Source organism: Strix uralensis, chromosome 2, assembly GCF_047716275.1.
Source record: "Strix uralensis isolate ZFMK-TIS-50842 chromosome 2, bStrUra1, whole genome shotgun sequence".
NCBI classification, from domain to species: Eukaryota; Metazoa; Chordata; class Aves; order Strigiformes; family Strigidae; genus Strix; species Strix uralensis.
The window spans coordinates 126416919-126429452 of NC_133973.1; positions in this window are offsets into that span (position 1 = coordinate 126416919).

Below are 12534 nucleotides of genomic sequence, written 5' to 3' on the forward strand. Positions count from 1 at the left end.
AGTTCCTGAAATACTCGATTTATATTTATTTAACTCTGAAAGTGATAAATGGAATGACCTGGTGAAGACTGAGTCAGTCACTCTGACTTTGATTGAAGGGAAATAGAGGACTACTGCTATAGCACTTTACTATGAGGAATTAAAGAAGTTTAATACAAATTATGTCAATCAATTATTTACAAAAAATAGGCCTGGGGTACCCAGTGTGATATTTTTATGAATCTACAAATGTGTTTGATAAGGGTAACTGCATAAATACAGTATATATTTCCAATTCCATAAAATACTTGATTTAGAATCATAGAATCATAGAATGGTTTGGGTTGGAAGGGACCTTAAAAATCATCTAGTTCCAACCCCCCTGCCATGGGCAGGGACACCTTCCACTAGACCAGGTTGTTCAAAGCCCCGTCCAACCTGGCCTTGAACACTTCCAGGGAGGGGGCAGCCACAGCTTCCCTGGGCAACCTGTTCCAGTGCCTCACCACCCTCACAGCAAAGAATTTCTATCTTATATCAAATATAAATCTACCCTCTTTCATTTTAAAATTGTTACTCCTCATCCTATCACTATACTCCCTGATAGCATCCCTCCCCATCTTTCCTGTAGCCCCCTTTAGGTACTGGAAGGCTGCTATAAGGTCTCCCTGGAGCTTTCTCTTATCCAGGCTGAACATTCACAGCTCTTTCAGCCTGTCTTCATGATCATCTTCATGGCCCTCCTCTGGACCCACTTGAGCAGGTCCATGTCCTTCTTATGCTGGGGGCCCCAGAACTGAATACAGTACTCCAGAGCTGGATCTCATGAGAGTGGAGTAGAGGGGGAGAATCACCTCCCTCGACCTGCTGGCCACACTTCTCTTGATGCAGCCCAGGACACAGTTGGCTTTCTGGGCTGTGAGTGCACATTGCTGGCTCATAGTCAGTTTTCCATCCACTAATACCCCCAAGTCCTTCTCCTTGAGGCTGCTCTCAATCCACTCATCACCCAGCCTGTATCTGTGCTTGGAATTGCCTCAACCATGTGCAGGACCTTGCACTTGGTCTTGCTGAACTTCACGACGTTTGCACAGGCCCACCTCTCAAGTCTGTCCAGGTCCCTCTGGATGGCACATCCCTTCCCTCCAGTGTGTCGACTGCACCACACAGCTTGGTGTCATTGGCAAACTTGCTGAGGGTGCACTCAATCCCACTGTCCATGTCACCGACAAAGATGTTAAACAGCGCCAGTCCCAATACTGACCCTTGAGGAACGCCACTTGTCACTGCTCTCCACTTGGATATCAAGCTATTGAAAGCAACTCTTTGAGTGCAACCATCCAGCTAATTCCTTATCCACAGAGTGGTCTATCCATCAAATCCATGTCTCTCCAATTTAGAGACAAGGATGTCATGCAGGACAGTGTCAGTTGCTTTGCACAAGTCCAGGTAGATGATGTTAGTCATCTTCCTAACGCTTCCTAACAAAGAAGGTACAGTGATAGAATACCCTTAAGATACACATTGAAAGGATAAAAACCAGTGAAATGTTACATCTCAAAATATAATGGAAGATAAATAGAGACTCATTGTTGAATGGGTGTTTTCCTAAAGAAGTCTTACAAAGGTCTTCCACTTGTCCAGTTCTCAGGGACATTTTTGTCATGGGTCTAGATGAAACAGATTATTGCTGATAACATTTCCAGGTGGCACAAAAACAGTGGGAGAGGTAAGAAATGAAGAGGGCAGGATAATGTGTATAAAGATGATCCATAGTGACCCAAACTGCATGCAAGCTGGGCATAAACAAATGCTACATCCAAGACAGCTGAAGGTGAAGTCATGTCTGTACATGGCCAACAGTTCAGTCATACTTTGAATATGTAGTTACCTTTCTGAGAAACCAAGACATGTGCAAAACTGGGGGAAGTCATAGCAGGGGTGACCAGCTTTTATCCTACTTCCATGAGATGGCCAGCCAGTCCTCATTAGTGCTTGGCTGAAGAAACAAAGGGGTCTCAGCTAAGATTAGGGAGTATATGTTTCTTTTGTATCTGTAGACATCTGATAATCTCTAGAATAGCATGTCAGGTTTGGGGTCCTTCTTTCATCTTGTAACATTAGAAGTTAGAGAGAATTCAAAGAACCACAAGGATAATCACAGGTCTAGAAAGCATGCCTTACAGTGGGATTCAGAGATGTTGGTCTATTTATCTTAGGTTCAAGGAGAGACTTCTGTCACTCTTCATAAGAGTTTTCATAAGGAACAATAATTTGGCAACAAAGAGGTTTTACAGACATAGACATAGGCATAACCAGATTCAATGCCTGGAAGTTGCACCTAGGGAAATCTGTATTTGAAATAAGTCATGATATGTCCATGTTGAGAGATATTAGCCACTGAAATTGCCTATTGAGGCTTCTGATGGAAAATCCATTAGCTACTAGTTTCTTTAAAACCAACACTAATATTTCAAAATGGGTTATCCTCTAGGTTAAACACAGATTCTGGACCTGGAACAGATGTTAACAGAAAAGCAAGTGCTAAGCAGGTGATCTAAGGCATGGAAGTAGTCGATCCTGATCTCAAAATGTAATGACCATTACATGTTGAAGTTCTGTACTCCAGAGATGCACTCACCAACATACTGGTGTGTGTGGCTCATCTGTATCCTGCTCTTCCACCTGCTCCCCCTAAACCGTTTCACATCAGCTGTTTCACTTGCAGAAATTTTCCTTGCCCATGCCCTTCCCTCTTCTTCATCATAACTTTTGGTCAAACTCCAGAAGCATTTGATATACATAATTGTAACACCTTAGATCTTTGCCCATGGCGAAAATTGACATATTAACAGGTAATGGGCGCGGGAATTGCTAAGAGAGGAAACATCTGTTACTGCTACAATTTTTTTACTAGAAACCCGCACTTTCAGGGTGAGACCCATCTGCCCTATGTTAGGCACGAGGGTGAGATGACTTACACACCAGAAGTGCCTGTTTATCAGTGCTGAGTCTCAGACGCTCCTGGATGGACCAGCAACCAGTCCTGCCAATGTACTCATATACATCCATGGAGCATTGCACTCAGCCAGCTGGTGCACCCTCTGGGGGCTCATTGGTGTGGCTGGGTCCTCATGTGTAAGACAACATAAAGAGCTTGTCTGAACGGTGGGCTGGAAGGAATTTTGGGAGCTTTCCCTAGTGCTGTTGCTGACATACTCAGGGCTCTGTGGGAAACTGTTGTAATCTCTCTGTGCTTCATTTTACCAAATATCAACAGGCATTTTCAGTTCCTGGTATGCAAATTACACTAGGAGTGCAAAACACACTATTATGGAACCAAATCTGTCAACGAATCTCCTTGTTCATTAGGGACTGTTGCCTCGCTGAAGATAATTACAGCTCAATGGCCCTCTTAATGGGATTTCTTTTCTTCCATCTCTTATTCCACCCATCTCTCAACTAGTTTTCTTGCAGGTACTATAATGTGAATTCTGTTGCATGACTCAGAGTTCAGAGCTGGCAAAGGTGTAGATATTGAGGTTCCCACTGTTTGGGGTTTTTGTGTGGATGAGGTTTCCAGCTCCATGCCATACATGCTCAGGTGCAGATTGCCACACTCAAGGAACTGTACATGGTGCCATAACTGACCAAAAAATTACCCTCCAAAAAACTCCTCCTGGGAAGAGAAAACCTGCTGTGATTTTTGTAGGTGCACTCAGGGCAATGGTCCATCAAATTAAAGGCTGCTATTCTGTCTTTCCTCAACATCTCCATTGCTTCATCTGACTCCTTGCCCTCTGCGTTGGAGTGAAACTGGTCCTGCCTCTCCCAGGTCTGGAGTCTGGGGCTGGCCTGGCTGGTTGCTGTAAATGTTGTGGAAGGTGGCAGCTTGGCCAATGTGGACAAACCCCACAGAGATTTCATCTGTGCTGCAGCACATCTCTCCTTCGCATGATCAATTCAAAAAACGCAATTTGGACAACTCAGTGACAGTGGATTTCCACGTAGGAGGCCAAGGGCACATCCTGATGTACAGGTCATTCTGACTGAGAGATTTTAAGTCCCTACTCCAAAGCATGAGTACATTTTTTTTTTTTTCTAAGAAAATAGCCACCGGAAATGTATTTTTCTTCTTTCAGCTGTTCTGGCTGAAATTAACCCCCCCACACATGTAGAAATCAGGTTAGAATAGACATGTAGAACAGAAAGTCCAAACAGTTAATCTTGGACCATTGTATAAATAACTGCAAGCAGGGATATGTAAGGTAATCATCATAATAACGATGCCCAGAACAGCCAGATACAGACAGGAACCCAGTAACCTCTTAAATGCCAGAACGACTCTGCAGCTTGCTACAGCTGCACTGGTTTGTAGACCGCAGTTATTCTAACCAATGAGGGCATTTTATTATATTACATTATATTATATTATATTATAGTAATTCTATTAGGGATTGTTTGACTGTTTAAAAGAACAAAGTCTCGCAAGAGCCTCGGTCTCTTGCAGAGAGAGCCATATGAAAATCTCCTGATAAATAACAGTTGCTGAGAGCAATTGCTCAACCCACGTGCTGCCTTGTACAGAAATGATCATCCACAGAAACATTTTAAGAAATCAGGAGAGCACCTCAGAAAAAGCAGCAGGAGGGATGGAGGAGTGGGGGAAATGGTGTATGGAGGCTGGAAACTTCTGCCAAGCATTGCTGTGCAACTGCTTGCCTGAATCAGGTGTTTTTTCTTTAAATATTTGCAGCATCAGGGCCTGGGTTGGTAACTTGAATATTAATGTTCAGGAATTTCTAACTGGGTGCCTAAAATCTCCCAGGGCTCTTCCCACCTGTTATTCTTCTCCTTCCCAGTCGTCTCCACTCTGCGCAGTTTTACCAGGTTGTTTCAGGGAGGAGGGGGAGGCTCATCTGGAAAACCGCTGCATATTTATAATAAGACCATGTATTACACCAGTGCAGGATGGAATTGAAAACATATGGTGCCCTGGGAGCAGCTGTTTCTTTTTTTAGGCCTCTTATGCCCTTCAGAAATGTCAAGACAGAGGAACGAAAATGTCAGGAAACTGCAATATGCTTACTCTAAAGGCCTCCTGTTGGTGACGTATTTTTAAAGCTGTTGGAAATTTGATTCACACCGGGCACAAGAGACCTGGTTTTAAAAGACCCCATTAACAGAGCAGTCTTCTAAAACCAATACTCCTGATCTGTGCCTTGGTGGGACCTTCTGTTGCTTAGATACAGGTCCCCATGCACCTCAGGAGAAAGCTGCCCCTCCTGTAGTGGTGGTTTGATTCCACTTGCTTACAGGGGTCTAGAGGAATATCCCCATGCCTTTGCTGCTGTGGCCAGAGAGCCAGGCATCCCAGACTTTACCGCGGTGGTAAGCTGCTGCAGTGGATGGCGATGGTGCAGCTGGATGGGACAGTCCAGTGGGATTTATATGCAGTCCTCGATGTTTAAAAGCCAGTAGATGTGAATCAACAGCAGTCACCCGGTAGACTCTGCCCACGCTGTGCCAGCCTTGGGACACTGCTCTGGGACTGTTTCAGTTCACTAGTGAGCATCCAGCTACATGGACTAGTCACAGGTGTCTCAAAAGTCCTCCTAAAGTTTTGTGTTTAGACATTTACCTAGAGTTTCCTTACAGCTGATCGCTTTTTAAAGGCCCAAATGTCAGCATCAGTGTGGTACAGTAAAGGCATAGCAGACTATACAGGGCCAAGCAGGAGAGGAGCAACTACACCCTGTTCCCTCCCAGGAACCTACTCACCTGCAGAACCAGCTGAGAAATAGATCTTATATAGTACACACAGACAGCAGGGGTCTGAAAACAGCCCACAGGAGCTGCCAGTGAAGCTGAATTGTCTCTGGCACGAGTCAGGCTAAAGCTACAGAGCTGCTTTTGAAACCGACTGCAAATACAACCTGCTGCTGTCTCAGATGGGAAACCCTGGCTGTGCTCCAGCAGCAGTGACTCGGCCACCGTGCTGGAGCTGAACTGTGTAAGAGGTCCCCTCCGAGGATCTCTTCACAGTTCCCTTCCATCTTCATGGAGAACAGAGCCCTCAAGGCATTAGTTGGTGGCTTTATGTTTCCTAGGCAAGCCCCAGTGGCAGTAACATGGGAGTTGGGATCATAGTGTCCTCTCAGTTTAAGGAGGACAGTAGTGTGCACTCGGGTGGCTGTGATGGACTGCCTGTACCATGGGACAGCAGTAGCATCTCTGTTCCTTGCTTATGGCCAATGACACAGTATAACAGGAAGAAAAGGAAGAGGCTTCCAGAAGTATGCTGGAAGAGTCAGCGGAAATATTTCAGTCAAGCTTCTCAAGGTTTTAAATAAATTAGACTTATCAAACATTGTGGTGTGGTTGTTGTTTTTGGTTTGGTTTTTTTTTTTCTTTTTTGGCAAAAATTTCTGGCAAGGAGTACAGAGCTGTGACCATATTGCAAATCTTGCTATGGGCTGTATTAAAGGAAAAGGATGTGGGAGGTCTTGGAATAGAGAAGGACTGGGGGAAACAGATATGCCCTGTTTCTGAGCCCAGAGTCTGGGATGTGAGGTGGAAAAGTAGTAAAGTGTGGACAGATTATAGAGGGCCATTTCTAGAATAGGGCTGAGAGAGAAGAGAAAGGATGAGTCAAGGAGCTTATCCCTTGAGCAAGGAGCTCAGCACCCCTGACCTATCGGCAGGATGGGCTCAGCAGTTTACCTCTCATCTGCAGCTCACACATATATGTGAGATAACTTCTACTTCGGTTCGTCATGTTGGGGATAACAGCCTGAGACAGAAGGCACTTTCCCCAGAGCAAGTGGATTTGGGCAACTCATTTGCAGATGAGTCCTAAGGATGTGCCTCCAGCAGAGATGGGACCATGCAGGTCCCACTTCATCCCATCTTCTAGAGAAAGAGGCAGAAGAACATCATTTTGGAGCACAGGGTATGAGATACCGGGCAAAATGTGTACAGCCCTATGGGAGAGGACGACTGCTCAGGACAGTTTTGGTTCTGCCTCTAAACCCTGGTGTGCAGTTCATGCTGCTCCTAGCTGCTATCCTCCCTTCTGCATGCCCCTGCTAGCAAGGGGAAGGACCGTGATGGAAGTCATATGGTAGAAGAGGGAAATAAAATAAACACCAGTGTATGCAGGACAGGCAAGCAGAGCAGGGAGCAGAGAACAAAAAACGGACAGAAATATGATATCGAAGAGAAAATAGGAAGGACTGCAGGAGTAAAAAGGGATACTGCAAACTCCTGGAGAAGATTAACATGTGTGCAACGATACATAGAAATTCAAACAACCCACACTTCTGCTCGCAGGAACAGTCTCTGTTGGTCTTTCACATATTTGTGTCTCTTCTTCCACCCCAGAACAATTCTACGCATTTCCAAATGCAGAAACTCTTTCTGCTGGTTGTAAGTGGGGGGTAATATGTTTAATTTCCAGCACCTTGGGCTCCACGCAGTCCTCTGAGAAGGAAGGAAAGAAGGAGATGATAGAGGAGGATAGATGGCAGTGGTGGTGACTGAAGAGACTCATGCTGGAGATGAAAAATGACAATGAAAGAGAAGGAAATGGAGAGAGAATTTGCCTGAAATCCAGTCAGCTCTTGGGGCATGCTCAGACCTATATGGGTCTCTGTGGGTCTTCTATAGTATATAAATTTGGATATGAGAAATACCAATGAGAAATGCAGTGACTGATATCCCTCAGTCCCATGGCCCAGGCAAGGGATGAGGCATCTCCTGTGCCTATAAAGCAGTTTGTTCTGTACCTGTTATGTTTGTGCTCCCACTTCATTGCCTCAGACAGATAAGACAATAATTCATCTTCCCATTGCAGCTCCAGGCAGACCAGTGACCCCCGTCATCTGTGTGAGTCTTCACTGGCACAGATTTCTGTGCACGAGGAAAAGAAATTTGTCCCATGACTCAGCAATAATGTGGTTCAGAGCAGGGGTGAGGAGGTGGCCAGGTTTTACTCTTGGCTTTGCTGTTGGGTTGTAGCCAGATGGCTACTGCCCCTCTGAGAAACCCTCTCCCTACCACTGAAGACTCATCTGGGCAGGTTACATTGTCAAGAAGCCCACAGCAAATCATTCCGGGGTGAAATAATGAAAAGCTCTACAGAGAAGTAAGATTTTGCATTCCCATTCAGAAGAGATTTCTGTTGTTGCAGTGAGATATCATCCCAGACACCCCCCACCCTTCATTCTCAGACACTGGGGTAGTTTGGCTGCTGCCATGGGGGCCAGATCTATTGCACAGGGCAATCCAGGGAGAGATGCAACCACCAGCTGTGGGTCTGCTGGGAGCACTCTCCCAGGGGCGAGGGGGTTGCTGTCAGCTGGCCAGGGCACACCCAAGGCAGCTCAACACCCAAGAACATCCTCTGACATTGAGCAGCCTGGACAGGAAGAGAGAGAAAAAGTCTTGCACATAAATCTGGAGGGAATCATCCCCAGGCAGCTCTCACCAGCATGGCAGTTACAATGAGAGGGACTTGCTGAGGTCTTCTTCAGGTGGGAGTAGATGTGCTCCTCCTGAAACAGGCTCATACTTCTTGTAGGGACTTCATCACATGTTCACAGTGGGTCTTAAATTACCTCACCAGAGGTAAAACCACTTGGGTGTCTGAAGCCCTTGGGAAAATATGACCTTTGGCCTCTCTCTCTTAATTTCCTCTCTCTACATGCTGGAGATAACCAAGCTTATCTGCCTTTGCTGAACACGTTGAGATTTGCAGAAGAGAAGCACTGGGTACGTGACTAACATCGGCATCATCCTCCACATCCCTTTGCTGAATCCCGTCAGGCTCAGGTTGCTGAGAGTCAACTTTGCACCAATTTAACTACCTACGCAGGGAAGAGTCGCAGCCGTTGCGGTCTCCCTAAGCTGTGGAGCTTCCACTAAAAAACCTTATTCAGGCAATTCAAGCCCCCCAGCAAGGTTTTCAAAGAAAAGTCCAAGATACGAGCAGAAGTGGGTATGAACCAAACACAGAAGGGAGGACAGGGAGAAGTTAATATTTCACAGGCATGATCTACAGCCATGAAATGTGATCATGGCTGGGAGATGTGGGTTTATATTTTTTCTAAATTAAAATAAAAACAAGGCCAGAGCTCCAGCAAAGTATGGAACCAGGCAGTTCTGTTTTAGCTTTGCAGCAAAGTTCAAGTTTGCCTTTAATACTAATTAAATCTTTTGCTGCTGTACGAGAAAAAGTATCAACTAAGAGACTGTCTCTGCCTCCAGAGCTTTTGATGTGGTAAATTTCTGGAAAGGAGAATTTGGGACTCAGATTTTGCAGTTCTGCACTCCACTATCCTGGCCTGAAATAAACACAAAAGCCTGTGCCAAGAAGTAACAATAAGAAAAATATTTTTTGTGGGTTTCTGCCGCAAAGCTGAGACGGGGATAGATGGATTGATTTGAGGCAGGTGATGAGTCTCCAGGATGCAGGACCAGCACAGGGCACAGCCACACTGGAGGACAGGGGAGTGAGCATTGCCCTTGTTACCTTACAGCAGATGCCATCCAGAAAGAGGTAGAAAGGTGATGGTGCTGACACAGCAGGGCAGAGTGATTTTTGCAATACAGCTATTTAAACAAAATCATTTATTGAATGCAGTTCTCAGTTTACTTGAATTAAGGAGACTGGAGGGAGGATAAAATTCAGAACAAGAAGGAGTTAATGCATTTAAAGGGCTAAAACCTGCACCACTGGGATAAAAGCAAACTTAGTCAGTGACTTCATTGCAACTCAGCAGTAAATCCAGAGTCACTATTTTCTGTGGAGTGCAGATGTCTGAATACCATCCCTGGATGGGAATGAAAGGAAATGCTGTTTACTGTGAACAAAACGCATTATGAACAAACTCTGACACACCCTAAACCAACTTTCTTTTGAAAGCAAGCAAGGGTTTCATTAAAAGCAAAATTTGTGAAAAGAGATTTACAGGATATGTGGGAACTTGCTTGAATGATTAAAAATTAATTATAGCAAGGGGGAGGATGTAGAAACACGTTATGTTAGGATGCCACTGCATGGCCCAGACAAATCTGTTTCTGAGATTGTAAATTCAGCCCCTTTTCTCCCTTTCCCTCCCTTATACCTGATTCTCCAATGGACTTGCTGGACACTGGAACAGATGCACTTATACATTTGAAAAGCACAGATGAATCAGTGGTGCAATGCTCCAAGTGAAAGCTGTATCTCTCTTGTCACTCAACTCATTCGTACTGTCACAGAGCGAAATGCTGAGCTTGCTGCACGTAAGAGGAGGAAAAAAGGTCCCATCAATTTCTTGAAGCTTCTCAGGTTAGAAAAGACCTTAACACTTGGCAAATCTTCAGCCTCACAGATGTCAAGAAAAGCCATCAAAGAGATGGTGAAAGCATTGCAAAAAATAGGCTGCTGGTGTCAGAGCCCCAAGATGGGGAATGAACCCACCCTGGCCCCACCTATGTGCCTCACATTCCTGCCTACAAGAGATCTTCATCCAGGCACTAGTTTCCCCCCTCTGCAGAGGTGTAGGGTGATGGGAGCAGTCCTGTCCATACCTCCAGCAAGCCAGTGCTCTCAGCAAGGTCTTGTGAGGTGTCACGAGGCCTACGCCTGCTATGGTAGCGTGAGGAGTGTCCCTGAGGGGACACAACCAACTATCAGCTCTTTGTGTCTCCTCTTGGGCTTCCCTTTAATTTTGGTCTGCTGGTGGTTTGGTTTGGTCTTCTTCGGGGAAGCTGTATAAAATTGTGGAGAAAAGAGGAAGCATGGCTTCTGATGTAATTTGGAAGTGGGGGCAATGGGGCTTGTTTTTCATGCATTTGCTTTACATGCACTCTCTGAGGAGCATAAAACCAGCCACAGAGGCTTCTTCAGGGACTGCTGTTGCTGTGCTGAGTTGTCCCCATTTTGGGTATCCTGTGCACAGCACCCAGTACAAGCCTGGCTGGGGCTGGGCTTGGTGGCTTGCATGAGAAATCATAGAATCATAGAATGGTTTGGGTTGGAAGAGACTTTAAAAATCATCTAATTCCAACCCCTGACATGGACAGGAACACCTTCCACTAGATCAGGTTGTCCTTCAATGTTCTGCCCCACCATCCAGACAGTGAGCTACAGAAGGGAAGCAGTTTAGCAGTAAGAGCAGCAGCAGCAGCACACACTGGAGAATGGTGTCCAGGCTGAGCTGTAGCTGTTGATGCTGTCCTTGCTCTTTTAGCTCCTCACATGTGGCTGGTGAAAATGCACAGGTCTGGTAGCCCAATGCCTGCTGATGCTGGTGTCTGTGACAGATGTGCAACACTTTGGAAATGAGATCAGATGGCAGGAGCAATTGGCAACTAAGAGCAACTCTCTTCTCCCCACCATCCTTTCTTTTTTCCCATTCATTTGTTTTGCATTCTTTTTTTTCTCTTGGTCATATACAAATAAATGTTTGTCCCGTACAAGTCCAGGACACTTTCCTTGACCTTACTATTCCCAGGGAGAAAGACAACAAAAACCACTGAAAGCTAAAAATTGATTTGATTCAAGCCCCTGACCTCCAATTGCCTGAGAACAAGGAACTCTTTTGTTTCAGTGGTCTTATATTATTTTTTCTTGCCCAGAGAGCTACTCAGATATAAACTAGTGGTGGGGAAGGACTTGGTCTTTGGCCCATTCTCCTCTGACAGTTAAAATACTCTGTTAGAATACCATTTTCAAACAAGTTAGATATTTTCTGCTGTATCCTCTTCTATTTTATCTGGCTTTTATCATCCACAATAACATTATTATCAACCAGAGTGTTTGCAGCGATCACTGCAATACATGTCTGAGGCTTAGCAGATGTACAGTAGAGTTGCAAGACTTTTCTCCTGCAATTCCTTTCCCATTAATTTCCAACTATTTTATTTTCTCCAGCCCCAGAGCTGTTTATCCTTGCTGTGAGCTCCTCAGCAGGCTGATTCACCCCTTGGGTTGTACCAGCTCGTGTGAGGGAGCCCAGCGCTTGCCAGCTGGCAGCCCCTCCAGAAGCAGATGAGCTGGCCTGAAGAAGGTCTGAGGTCAGGCTGGCTGGAAGAGCTGCTCAGTTACCATTTCTCCAGGGTTTTCTCCAGTCATGGGGCTGGGTGAGAACTTGGAGAGTATTCAAAGCACCTCTGCAAGAAATCCAAGAGAGGAAGGATAGTTTGATGGGGAAAGTGCTAACTTTGGATTTGTGAGAGCTAAATTCAGTCCCTTCCAGTGCCATTTAGCCCCACTGTCCTTCATTTCTTTCTCTTCTCCAGGGATAATGCTGCTTCTAGGAATTAAAGAACATTCTTGACTTTGCATAGCAGCTGTGTAAGTTCCCAAAGACAGCCTAGCACTGGGCAAAGCCACAGTCTGTTACATGTGGGAAAGGTCTGTCAAACACAAGTCTCCTGCTGAGTCCAGTTGCAAGACTCCTGCTGACCTAGGGAAAGTGCAAGAATGGGCCCATTTCTTTTTACTTCTGCACTCCTTCCAGGCCTTCTCCCTGCTTTATGTTCACACTCCACTCCAGTTTTATCGTG